At 39.7% G+C, this 12,388-nt stretch overlaps 1 protein-coding gene across 1 annotated transcript in view; it reads right to left on the reverse strand.

Annotated features, from left to right (window-relative positions):
* LOC127002078 (uncharacterized protein C12orf56-like) overlaps positions 1–3,168 on the reverse strand; it is an 81,122-nt gene extending 77,954 nt beyond the window's left edge. The window contains 1 exon segment of the mRNA XM_050867531.1: positions 2,877–3,168. The gene's annotated coding sequence lies outside the window, so the exon portion shown is untranslated.
* Positions 3,169–12,388: the final 9,220 nt, after the last annotated feature.

The raw sequence follows: 12,388 nt of genomic DNA on the forward strand, positions 1-12,388 counted from the left end.
ATACGAGTGCAATCTGGGAGTAGGCTATCTCAGTGCAATATTCATAAACAGGAAGCTTGTAGCCTTGTGAAAATCAATCCTAGAAGTTGTCAGTTCTGTTAGTTCTTTTATTTAGTTTTATTATTTCTATCAGTTTTATTATCATTAGTTTTATTTATTTTATTTATTAGTTCTATCAGTTCTCCTCCCGAAATTGACCTATCTTTCGGCCACTCCTCTAGACTCTTTTGTAGGAGCAGTGAGTAGCGGGCTTTTTTCATTATAGTTTCCTTACTTTTTTGCCCTTGAACTGTTTCCTTTACTGTAAAAAAAAGTTAATACCTCCTAACAAATATTATTAATCGCACTGATATCGATAAAAACAACACCAAAAAATACATTCTGGTAATATTCTTCGCTTTCAATCCTAACACCGCCGTAATCTAAGGGTATCTAAGTGCAAATTCACACACAAAGGTGAAAATCATTTAACTTGTGAATATTCAAGCAACCTTATTCATCATGTTGACATCGATTTATACAACTTCCTTCGGCCTTCTCATCAGACGATTCCGCCTCTCAATCAATCAATACTTCCAAAAGCCGAGACGGAGATTGACCGGGTTTTCATGATGATTTGTTTCACGTTCACGGTACAGAAGCTTCGTCAGACTACCACCGGGGTCTTAAAACTACCCATGGAATCGCCCACAACCTCTACGAAAGCCTTGTCGAAATGTTTAAAAATATGTCCCTTTTAAAACTACCCATGGAAACACCCACAACTTCTACGAAAGCCTTGTTGAAATGTTAATGGATATGTCCCTTTTAAAACTACCCATGGAAACGCCCACAACCTCTAAGAAAGCCTTGTCGAAATCTTTATAAACATGTCCCTTTTAAAACTACCCATGGAAACGCCCACAACCTCTACGAAAGCATTGTCGAAATGTTAATGAATAAGACCTTTTAAAACTACCCATGGAAACACCCACAACTTCTACGAAAGCCATGTCGAAATGTTTATGATGGCCCTTTTAAAACTACCCATGGAAACGCCCACAACCTCTACGAAAGCCTTGTAGAAATGTTAATGGATATCCCCTTTTAAAACTACTCATGGAAACGCCCACAACCTCTACGAAAGCCTTGTCGAAATGTTTGTGAATATGCCCCTTTTAAAACTACCCATGGAAACGCCCACAACCTCTACGAAAGCCTTGTCGAAATCTTTATAAATGTCCCTTTTAAAACTACCTATGGAAACGCCCACAACCTCTACGAAAGCCTTGTCGAAATCTTTATAAATGTCCCTTTTAAAACTACCCATGGAAACGCCCACAACCTCTACGAAAGCCATGTCAAAATCTTTATAAATGTCCCTTTTAAAACTACCCATGGAAACGCCCACAACCTCTACGAAAGCCTTGTAGAAATCCTTATAAATATGGCCCTTTTAAAACTACCTATGGAAACGTCCACAACATCTACGAAATCCTTGTCGAAATGCTTAAGAATAATACCTTTTAAAACAACACTGGGGCGATATTAGAAGTCTTAAAACCTATCATAACCGTAAGCTGGGATAGTGAACAACAAGGCACACGGATATCAGCTTACAGGAGAGCTTGTAGATGAGGAAACGTCGTGAACAGACAGTGGAGAGAGATGGAACGAAGGCCGAATCAATATCTTATCCAGTGATTGCAAATATTACCGTAGTCTGGGGTAAAAAACTTCAGACCTCACGAATATTGGTTTAAGGGAGAGGTTGAACAGTAGACAGCGTGGTGGACAGACGAAGTAGACAGATCCTAAAGCAAAGTCAATATTCTACGCCTTGAACAGTAATATGAACATGATTTGAGACAAGAAACATCAGTAGTACTCTCGAATACAAGTTTACAGGAGAGCTTGTGGAAATGGCATCGAGGTGAACGGACGAAGTAGAAAGAACCTAATGCAAAATGTCAATATTCTACGCCATAAACGCTATTGTAAACGTAGTCTGAGGCAAAAAATAACAGTAGGCTAACGAATATTGGCCTACAGGAGAGCTTATGGAAATGGCAACGAGGTGAACAGACGAAGAAGAAAGAACCTAATGCAAAAAGTCAATATTCTACGCCTTGAACACTATATAAACACACTCTAGGTCTAGGACAAGAAATATCAGTAGCTACTCACGAATATTAGTTTACAGAAGAACTTGTGGAATTGGCAACGAGGTGAACAGACGAAGTAGAAAGAACCCAATGCAAAAAGTCAAAATTCTACAACTTGAACACAAATATAAACATAATCTAAGGTAGCAAACATCAGTACTCACGAATATTAGTTTACAGGTGAGCTTGTGGATATGGCAACGAGGTGAACGGACGAAATAGAAAGAACCCAATGCAAAAAGTCAATATTCTACGCCATAAACACTAATATAAACGTAATCTTAGGTAGCAAACATCACTACTCACGAATATTAGTCTACAGGTGAGCTTGTGGAATTGGCAACGAGGTGAACAGACGAAGTAGAATGAACCTAATGCAAAAAGTCAATATTCTACGACTTGAACACAAATATAAACATAATCTAAGGTAGCAAACATCAGTACTCACGAATATTAGTTTACAGGTGAGCTTGTGGAATTGGCAACGAGGTGAACAGACGAAGTAGAAAGAACCTAAAGCAAAAAGTCAATATTCTACGCCATAAACACTACTATAAACGTAATCTAAGGTAGCAAACATCAGTACTCACGAATATCAGTCTTCAGGAGAGCTTGTAGAATAGCCAACGAGGTGAACAGACGAAGTAGAAAGAACCTAAAGCAAAAAGTCAAAATTCTACGACTTGAACACAAATATAAACGCAATCTTAGGTAGCAAACATCAGTACTCACGAATATCAGTCTTCAGGAGAGCTTGTAGAATAGCCAACGAGGTGAACGGACCGAGAACCAAGAGGAACAAGGACTGAGTGCGTGCGTGAGTCCCTGTATTTTCGTCTCGTCTTCAGCACAGGGCAAATCACAGCCACACGAGGGTCTTCAGTTCGTGTTTGGATAGTTTGGTGAGCCGGGGAGCACCGTGAGGGGGTAAAGGGGGCTTGGAAAGGGCGAGAAACAGCTGCTGGCGAAGGATGAGGTGATACGTGTGTTCGCTTCCGCGTGTACCAACGGATTAAACTTCTGCCTCAGACTTCGACCTCGGCCACAGTGATGATGAGGGAGTTGCCATGTTCCTCCAGGCTTTATTTTTCTCTTCCCTTTCCTTCCTTTCCTTTCTATCTCCATGCTTCCCTTCTTTTTTTCTCTTTTCTTTCCTTCCCCTCTTTTCTTCTACATCCTTTCTCTTCCATCTTCTCTTTCCCTTCCTTTCTGCTACTTCTCTTTCCTTCCCCTCTTTTCTTCTGCATCCTTTCTCTTCCATCTTCTCTTTCCCTTCCTTTCTGCTACTTCTCTTTCCTTCCCTTTTTTTCTCCTACGTCTTTCCTTCTCTCTTCTCTTTCCTTCTATCTTTTCTTCCCTTCCCTTCCTTCCTTTCTGCTACTTATCTTTTCTTTCCTTCCCTTCCTTTCTCTTACTTCTTTCCTTCTCTCTTCTCGTTCTCTTTCCTTCTATCTTTTCTTCCCTTCCCTTCCTTCCTTTCTGCTACTTATCTTTTCTTTCCTTCCCTTCCTTTCTCTTACTTCTTTCCTTCTCTCTTCTCTTTCTCCTACTCCTCTTTCCTTCCCTTCCTTTCTGCTACTTCTCTTTCCTTCCCTTCCTTTCTGCTACTTCTCTTTCCTTCCCTTCCTTTCTCCTACTTCTTTCCTTCCCCTCTTTTCTTCTACATCTTTTCTATCTTCTCTTCCCTTCCCTTCCTTTCTTCTACCCATTCTCTTCTATCTTCTCTTTCCCTTCCTTTTTGATACTTCTCTTTCCTTCTCTCTTCTTTTTCCTATTCCTATCGTTTCCATCTTATCTTTCCTTCCTTTTACTCCTTTCTTTCTTATCTCTCAGTTTTTCTTCCCAGCCTTCTTTTTTTTTTTTACTTCCCTTCCCTTCTCTTATTTCTTCTCCCTTTCATCTTTTTTTTTTTACTTTTCTTACTTCTTTCCTTTTACTCCTTTTTTTGCCTTCCCATTTCTCTTCTTTCATTTTTCCTTCCCGTCCTTCTACTTTTTTTTTTATTTTCCTTCCCTTCTCTCATTTCTTCTCCTTTTCTCATTTTTTTACCTTTCTTAGTTATTTTCCTCCCTTTTCCTCCTTTCTATGCCTCCCATTTCTTCTCTTTCATTTTTCCTTTCTCGTTTTTCCTCTATTTTTTCTACTTTCTTTCCCTTCTCTCTTATTTCTTCTCCCTTTCTCATTTGTTTTTAATTTTCTTGCTTCTTTTCCTTCCCATTTCTTCTCTTTCATTTTTCCTTTCTCGTTTTGCCTCTATTTTTTTCTACTTTCTTTCCCTTCTCTCTTATTTCTTCTCCCTTTCTCATTTGTTTTTAATTTTCTTACTTTTTTTCCTTCCCATTTCTTCTCTCATTTTTCCTTCCCGTTCTTCCTCCTTTTTTTCTACTTTCTTCCCTTTCTCTCATTTCCTCTCCCTTTCTCTCATCTATATTCTACTTTTCTTCCTTCTTTTTCCTGTCCTCCTCCATATCTCTCCTTTCCTAGTTTTAACCACTCTCTATAATCCGCGTACCGCATGAAACACACTTGTAACGTATAGATAATAAGTAATTCTGAAGAGGTTTTGCAAGAGTCGCGTCCAAAGGCTTTCTATTATGCAAGATTAGATGAGCCGCTGTTTGTATGTAAATGAATATGCGTTTTATCTTTTTTATCTGGTAACAGTTGTGCGTTAATCTATTTGTAGCCTTCCTGACGCCGAAAGTAAATGACTATGATAATCTCTTAGGTTTTTTTTTTCCTCTTCGTCTTTTTTTTCTTTTTTCATTTATTTCTTGTTCTGCTTATTTTCGTTATTTCTTCTTTTTCATGTTTTTTTTCCTGCTTATTTTCGTTCGTTCTTCTTTTTGCTTATTTTCGTTTTCTTCTTCTTTTTCATTTATTTCTTGTTCTGCTATTTTCGTTATTTCTTCTTTTTCATCATTTCTTGTTCTCATTCTTTTCGTTTTCTTCATTTATTTTTTTTTGTTCTGCTATTTTCGTTCTTTCTTCTTTTCCATCTATTTCTTGTTCTCACCTTTTCGTTTTCTTCTTCTTCATTTATTTCTTGTTCTGCTATTTTCGTTCTTCATCTTTTTCATGTTTCTTATTCTGCTTATTTTCGTTTTCTTCTTATTCATCTATTTCTTCTGCTTAGTTTCGTTCTTTCTTTTTCTTCATCATTTCTTGTTCTCATCTTTTCGTTCTTTCTTCTTTTTCATCTATTTCTTTTGCTTAGTTTCGTTCTTTCTTCTTTTTCATCTATTTCTTTTGCTTAGTTTCGTTCTTTCTTCTTTTTCATCTATTTTTTTTGCTTAGTTTCGTTCTTTCTTTTTTTTTCATCATTTCTTGTTCTGCTATTTTCGTTCTTTTTTCTTTTTCATCTATTTATTTTGCTTATTTTCGTAGAGGTAGAAAAAGGAGAAGAGAGGAAAGAAGGGAAGGGAAGGGAAGGGGAAGGCGAAGGATGAAAGGAAAGGGAAGGAAAGAGGGAAGGAAAGCGAAGGGAAGGGACAAAGTAGAAGTACGCGGCCAGGTAAGGAACAAAGAACAGGTGAGCTGGGTTGTTGTTCGTAGGTATCTTAGCACCTGTGTGAAGGGGGGAGGAGGGGGGGCAGGGGAGAAGAGGGAAGAGGGGGGGGCAGGGGGGGTATGCCGCAACGCAGGTGCAAAATATATTATTCAAACACGCGCAGAGACATATCGCCTGAACACACACACACACACACACACACACACACACACACACACACAGCCTCTGCGGTAAAGGGATCATTGAGGGAAGAGGGGAAGAGAAGGGAAGAAAGGGAAGGTGACGGAAAGAAGGGACGGGAGGAGGATGGACAGGGATGAAAGGGAAGGGAAGGGAAGGGAATGGTAGGGAAGGAAAGGAAGGGTAAGGAAAAAGGAAAGTAAGGGAAGGGAGGGGAAGGAAAGGAAGGGAAGGAAAGGGCAAGGAAAAGGAAAGGAAGGGATAGGAGGGAAATGGAAAGGAAGGGAAGAGAAGGGGAAGAAAGAAGGTAAGCGAATGAGAGGAAAAGGAAAAAAAGAAGGGAGTGGAAAGGAAAAGAAAATAGCAAGGAGAGAAAGTATGGGAAGGAAAAAAAAGCGAAGGAATACGAAGGAAAGGGGAAGGAATCAAAAGAGAAAGATTGGGATGAAAGAAGAAGGAAGAAAGAAAAAGAAAGATAAGAGAGAAAGAGGGAGAAAAAGAGATAGAAGAAAGAGGGAAGAGAAAGAAGAAAGAGGGAAGAGAAAGAAGAAAGAGGGAAGAGAAAGAAGAAAGAGGGAAGAGAAAAAAGAAAGAGGGAAGAGAAAGAAGAAAGAGGGAAGAAAAAGAAGAGGGAAGAGAAAGAAGAAAGAGGGAAGAGAAAGAAGAAAGAGGGAAGAGAAAGAAGAAAGAGGGGAGAGAAAGAAAAGAAGAAAGAGGGAAGAGAAAGAAGAAAGAGGGAAGAGAAAGAAGAAAGAGGGAAGAGAAAAAAGAAAGAGGGAAGAGAAAGAAGAAAGAGGGAAGAAAGAAGAAGAGGGAAGAGAAACAAGAAAGAGGGAAGTGCAAGAAAGAGGGAAGAAAGAAGAAGAGGAAGAGAAAGAAGAGGAAGAGACAGAAAAGGAAGAGAAAGAAGAGGAAGAGAAAGAAGAAAGAGGGAAGAGAAAGAAGAAAGAGGGAAGAGAAAGAAGAAAGAGGAAAGAGAAAGAAGAAAGAGGGAAGAGAAAGAAGAAAGAGGGAAGAGAAAGAAGAAAGAGGGAAGAGAAAGAAGAAAGAGGGAAGAGAAAGAAGAAAGAGGGAAGAGAAAGAAGAAAGAGGAAAGAGAAAGAAGAGGGAAGAGAAAGAAGAAAGAGGGAAGAGAAAGAAGAAAGAGGGAAGAAAAAGAAGAAAGAGGGAAGAGAAAGAAGAAAGAGGGAAGAGAAAGAAGAAAGAGGGAAGAGAAAGAAGAAAGAAAAGAGAAAGAAGAAAGAGGGAAGAGAAAGAAGAAAGAGGGAAGAGAAAGAAGAAAGAGGGAAGAGAAAGAAGAAAGAGGGAAGAGAAAGAAGAAAGAGGGAAGAGAAAGAAGAAAGAGGGAAGAGAAAGAAGAAAGAGGGAAGAGAAAGAAGAAAGAGGGAAGAGAAAGAAGAAAGAGGGAAGAGAAAGAAGAAAGAGGAAAGAGAAAGAAGAAAGAGGGAAGAGAAAGAAGAAAGAGGGAAGAGAAAGAAGAAAGAGGGAAGAGAAAGAAGAAAGAGGGAAGAGAAAGAAGAAAGAGGGTAGAGAAAGAAGAAAGAGGGGAGAGAAAGAAGAAAGAGGTAAGAGAAAGAAGAAAGAGGGAAGAGAAAGAAGAGGGAAGAGAAAGAAGAGGGAAGAGAAAGAAGAAAGAGGGAAGAGAAAGAAAAGAAGAAAGAGGGGAGAGAAAGAAGAAAGAGGGGAGAGAAAGAAGAAAGAGGTAAGAGAAAGAAGAAAGAGGGGAGAGAAAGAAAAGAAGAAAGAGGTAAGAGAAAGAAGAAAGAGGGGAGAGAAAGAAAAGAAGAAAGAGGGAAGAGAAAGAAGAAAGAGGGAAGAGAAAGAAGAAAGAGGTAAGAGAAAGAAGAAAGAGGGAAGAGAAAGAAGAAAGAGGGAAGAGAAAGAAGAAAGAGGGAAGAGAAAGAAGAAAGAGGGAAGAGAAAGAAGAAAGAGGGAAGTGAAAGAAGAAAGAGGGAAGAGAAAGAAGAAAGAGGGAAGAGAAAGAAGAGGGAAGAGAAAGAAGAGGGAAGAGAAAGAAGAAAGAGGGAAGAGAAAGAAGAGGGAAGAGAAAGAAGAAAGAGGGAAGATAAAGAAGAAAGAGGGAAGAGAAAGAAGAAAGAGGGAAGATAAAGAAGAAAGAGGGAAGATAAAGAAGAAAGAGGGAAGATAAAGAAGAAAGAGGGAAGAGAAAGAAACTCGAAAAGAAAGGAAGGAAGAGCAGGAGAGAAACGAAGAGAATTAATTTGAAGTAAAGGAAAGGAGAGGAAAAGGAACACGCGAAGCTGAAAATGAAGTGAAGTGTGTTTAACCGAAGTGACGTGAGGTGAAATGAAATGCAAAGGAGTGTGATTAGAACCAAGACTTTCACAACCTGTCACCTCACACCTGTATACTGTATCTACCTGACTAATTACCCTTCACACCCTCCCCGCACCTGTACCCACCTTGCGGCTCCCTCCTCCTCCACCCCAGTTCAGGTAATTACCCTCCACGTGTAATTAAGTGGCAAAAATAGACGTGCGCGGTAGTAATTTGCGAAGGTGTGAGGGTAACTGTGGGTCATGCTGTACCTAACCCTACCTAACCACCGTGACTGATGCGACGTGTTAGGTTAGGTTAGGTTAGGTTAGGTGACGCAGTAGGAAGGTGAGGTTAACAGGTAGGAGAGGATAGTGCTGTGGTAGGTTTTAGATTCTGCCGCGGATAAACTAAGAACCTTTCGGGACCCAAGCACACGGGGAGAGAGGAGAGATAAGGGAAGGAAGTAGAAGAAAGGAAGGAAGAGAAAAGAAGGAAGGAAAGGAGAAGAAAGAAAGGGAAAGGAAAGAGAAGAAAAGGGAAGGGAGAAGAAAGGAAGGAAAGAAAGAGAAGGAAGGGAGGAAGAAGAAAGAAAGGGAAATGGAGTAGAAAGGAAGAGAAAGAAAAAGAAGAGAAGGGAAAGGGAGTAGAAGAAAGGAAGGGAAAGTGAGTAGAAGAAAGGAAGGGAAAGAAAGAGAAGAGAAAAAAGAGTAGAAAAAAGGAAGGGAAAGAAAGAGAAGGGAAGGGAAAGGGAGTAGAAGAAAGAAAGAGAAGGGGGAGTAAAAGAAAGGAAGGGAAAAAAAGAAAAGAGAAGGGAAATGGAGTAGAAAGGAAGAGAAAGAAAAAGAAGAGAAGGGAAAGGGAGTAGAAGAAAGGGAAGGAAAGAAAGAGAAGTCGAGTAGAAGAAAGGAAGGGAAAGAAAGAAAACAAGGGAAAGGGAGTAAAAGAAAGGAAGGGAAAGAAAGAGAAGAGAAGGGAGAGGGAGTAGAAGAAAGGAAGGGAAAGAAAGAAAAGGGAAGGGAAATTGCGTAGAAAGGAAGGGAAAGAAAGAGAAGAGAAGGGAAAGGGAGTAGAAGAAAGGAAGGGAAAGAAAGAGAAGGGAAAGGGAGTAGAAGAAAGGAAGGGAAAGAAAGAGAAGAGAAGGGAAAGGGAGTAGAAGAAAGGAAGGGAAAGAAAGAGAAGAGAAGGGAAAGGGAGTAGAAGAAAGGAAGGGAAAGAAAGAGAAGAGAAGGGAAAGGGAGTAGAAGAAAGGAAGGGAAAGAAAGAGAAGGGAAAGGAAGTAGAAGAAAGGAAGGGAAAGAAAGAGAAGGGAAAGGGAGTAGAAGAAAGGAAGGGAAAGAAGGAAAAGAGAAGGGAAATGGCGGAGAAGAAAGGAAGGGAAAGAAAGAGAAAAGGGAAAGGGAGTAGAAGAAAGGAAGGGAAAGAAAGAGAAGAGAAGGGAAAGGGAGTAGAAGAAAGGAAGGGAAAGAAAGAGAAGAGGGAAGGGAAAGGGAGTAGAAGAAAGGAAGGGAAGGGAAGGAAAGAAAAGAGAAAGGAAAGGGAGAAGAAGAAAGGAAGGGAAAGAAAGAGAAGGGAAGGGAAATGGAGAAGAAGAAAGGAAGGGAAAGAAAGAAAACAGAAGGGAAAGGGAGTAGAAGAAAGGAAGGGAAAGAAAGAAAAGAGAAAGGAAAGGGAGGGAAAGAAAGAGAAGAGAAGGGAAAGGGAGTAGAAGAAAGGAAGGGAAAGAAAAAAAAGGAAGGGAAATGGAGTAGAAGAGAGGAAGGGAAAGGGAAGGCGAAGGGAATGTAAGATGATGGAAAGGGATAAAAGAAAAAAGAAAAGAAAAAGGAACGCATTTGACAAGGCTTTCGTAGGAGTTCGGGGCATTTCCAGAGGTAGTTTTATGACCCTGGTGATAGTCTGACGCTTCTTCTGTACCATGAAAATAAAAGAATACTCATTAGAATCCAACTGATCTCCTTATAGGCCTTTGCAAATGATTAATGGGAGAGCTGGAAGTGTTTGAGAATACTGACCAAAAAACTGAGACTGCAAATACTGAGAGGTTGTTGCAGTGTTCCAAGTTTCACGTAATCTAACCTTCGATCTGATATCTTTGTTCAATCCCTATGCCTATATATATTTGGCGATTGTAGTGATAGCAAGCAGCCTTCAATCTCTCTCTCAACTAACCTCCATTCTCTCTCTCTCTCTCTCTCTCTCTCTCTCTCTCTCCCAATAATGACACAACAATCAGTCAATCATAAATGTCTCCTGCTCTGATATCAACTAACTACTCAAATAACAGGGCAGCCCCAAAAAAGGATGTCATTAACTACTCTGCCTTGAAATTACTTAACAGCAGAGGAGGAGGAGGAGGAGGAGGAGGAGGAAGGAGAATAAAAAAGTACCCAGACAAGGAAGATAACGAAGAGTAGGAAATAAAATGACTAGGAGGAGGAGGAGGAGGAGGAAGAGGAAGAGGAGGAGGAAGAGAGAGGAGAGGAAAATAAAGGGGAAGAAAAAAGAACAGAATAACTAAAAGGTAGATGTGAAAGGAGGAAAATAAAGAGGAAGAAAAAGAAAACAAAGAGGAGGAAAATAGAGGAAGAAAAAGAAAACAAAGAGGAGGAAAATAGAGGAAGAAAAAGAAAACAAAGAGGAGGAAAATAGAGGAAGAAAAAGAAAACAAAGAGGAGGAAAATAAAGAGGAAGAAAAAGAAAACAAAGAGGAGGAAAATAGAGGAAGAAAAATAAAACAAAGAGGAGGAAAATAGAGGAAGAAAAAGAAAACAAAGAGGAGGAAAATAAAGAGGAAGAAAAAGAAAACAATGACCAGGAGGAAAAGGAGGAGGAGGATGGGGAGAAAAAGAGAACAACAGAGGAAAAAAGAAGTGATAAATGAACAGGAAGCAGAGGAAGAGGAGGAGGAAGAAAAAGAGGAAAAAATACCTGAATAAAGATAAAGAAAAGCAGTTTGTAAGAGGATGAGGAGGAGGAGGAAGAGGGAGAGGAGAATAAAAAGGAATGAAAAGAGAATGAAGCAGAGGAAGAGGAGGAGGAAGAAAAAGAGGAAAAAAAACTGAATAAAGATGAAGAAAAGCCGTTTGTAAGAGCATGAGGATGAGGAGGATAGGGAGGAAGAGTGAGAGAGAAGAATAAAAAGGGAGGAAAAGAAGAGGAAGCAGAAGAATAGGAGGAGGAAGAAAAAGAGGAAAATATAGCTAAATAAAGATGAAGAAAAGCAGTTTATAAGAGGATGAGGAGGATAGGGAGGAAGAAGGAGAGAGGAGAACAAAAAGGAAAAAAAAAGAAGAGGAAGCAGAGGAAGAAGAGGAGGAGGAAGAAAAAGAGGAAAAAATACCTGAATAAAGATGAAGAAATGCAGTTTGTAAGAGGATGAGGATGAGGAGGAGGAAGAGGGAGAGAGGAGAATAAAAAAGAAAAAAAAGAAGAGGAAGCAGAGGAATAGGAGGAAGAAAAAGAGGAAAAAAATACCTGAATAAAGATGAAAAAAAAAGCAGTTTGTAAGAGGAGGAGGAGGAGGAGGAGGAGGAGGAAGACAGGAGAATAAAAAGGAAGGAAAAGAAGAGGAAGCAGAGGAATAGGAGGAGGAAGAAAAAGAGGAAAAAATACCCTGAATAAAGATGAAGAAAAGCAGTTTGTAAGAGGATGAGAATGAGGATGGGGAGGAAGAGTGAGAGAAGAAAAATAAACAGGAAGAAAAAGAAGAGGAGGAGAGTTTGCGGGCTTTTCCTTTCATATTTGCTTCCTTTTTTATGCCCTTGAACTGACTCCTTTGATGTTAAAAAAAATCAATAAAAATGCAGTAGTAGTGCAGTAGAACACCTCACATTATGCAGGTCGTAAACAAGGATCTCCTCGCCCCCGGAACTTAAGTGTTATGTCCGATAATTAAAACGCCCTCGCAAATTGCCTCTTCTTATCAGGCCGGGAGATCAGAGCCATGCAACGGAGATAGAGTAATAATAATAAAAAGGATGATAGTAATTACCAGGCATTACTAGTCCACTGCAGAACAAGGCCTTTCCCAACACTCTTCCTCTGTTGTTAAATAATTTCAAGGCAGAGTAGTTAATGATGTCCTCTTTTTAGGATACCCTTTTTAGGCAAGAGAAGATGGCGCCACTATAAACACTTGCCTGTGCCATGACGGGCTGGGGCTGACTACCATCCAGGCCCCTCAAGAGAGCCTACCAGCGCTATAGGCGTACACATAAAAAAAAAAAAAAAATAATAATAATAAAAATAAATAAATAAATAAAAAAATAAAATA

Source organism: Eriocheir sinensis, chromosome 22 (genome assembly GCF_024679095.1).
Source record: "Eriocheir sinensis breed Jianghai 21 chromosome 22, ASM2467909v1, whole genome shotgun sequence".
Taxonomy (NCBI): domain Eukaryota; kingdom Metazoa; phylum Arthropoda; class Malacostraca; order Decapoda; family Varunidae; genus Eriocheir; species Eriocheir sinensis.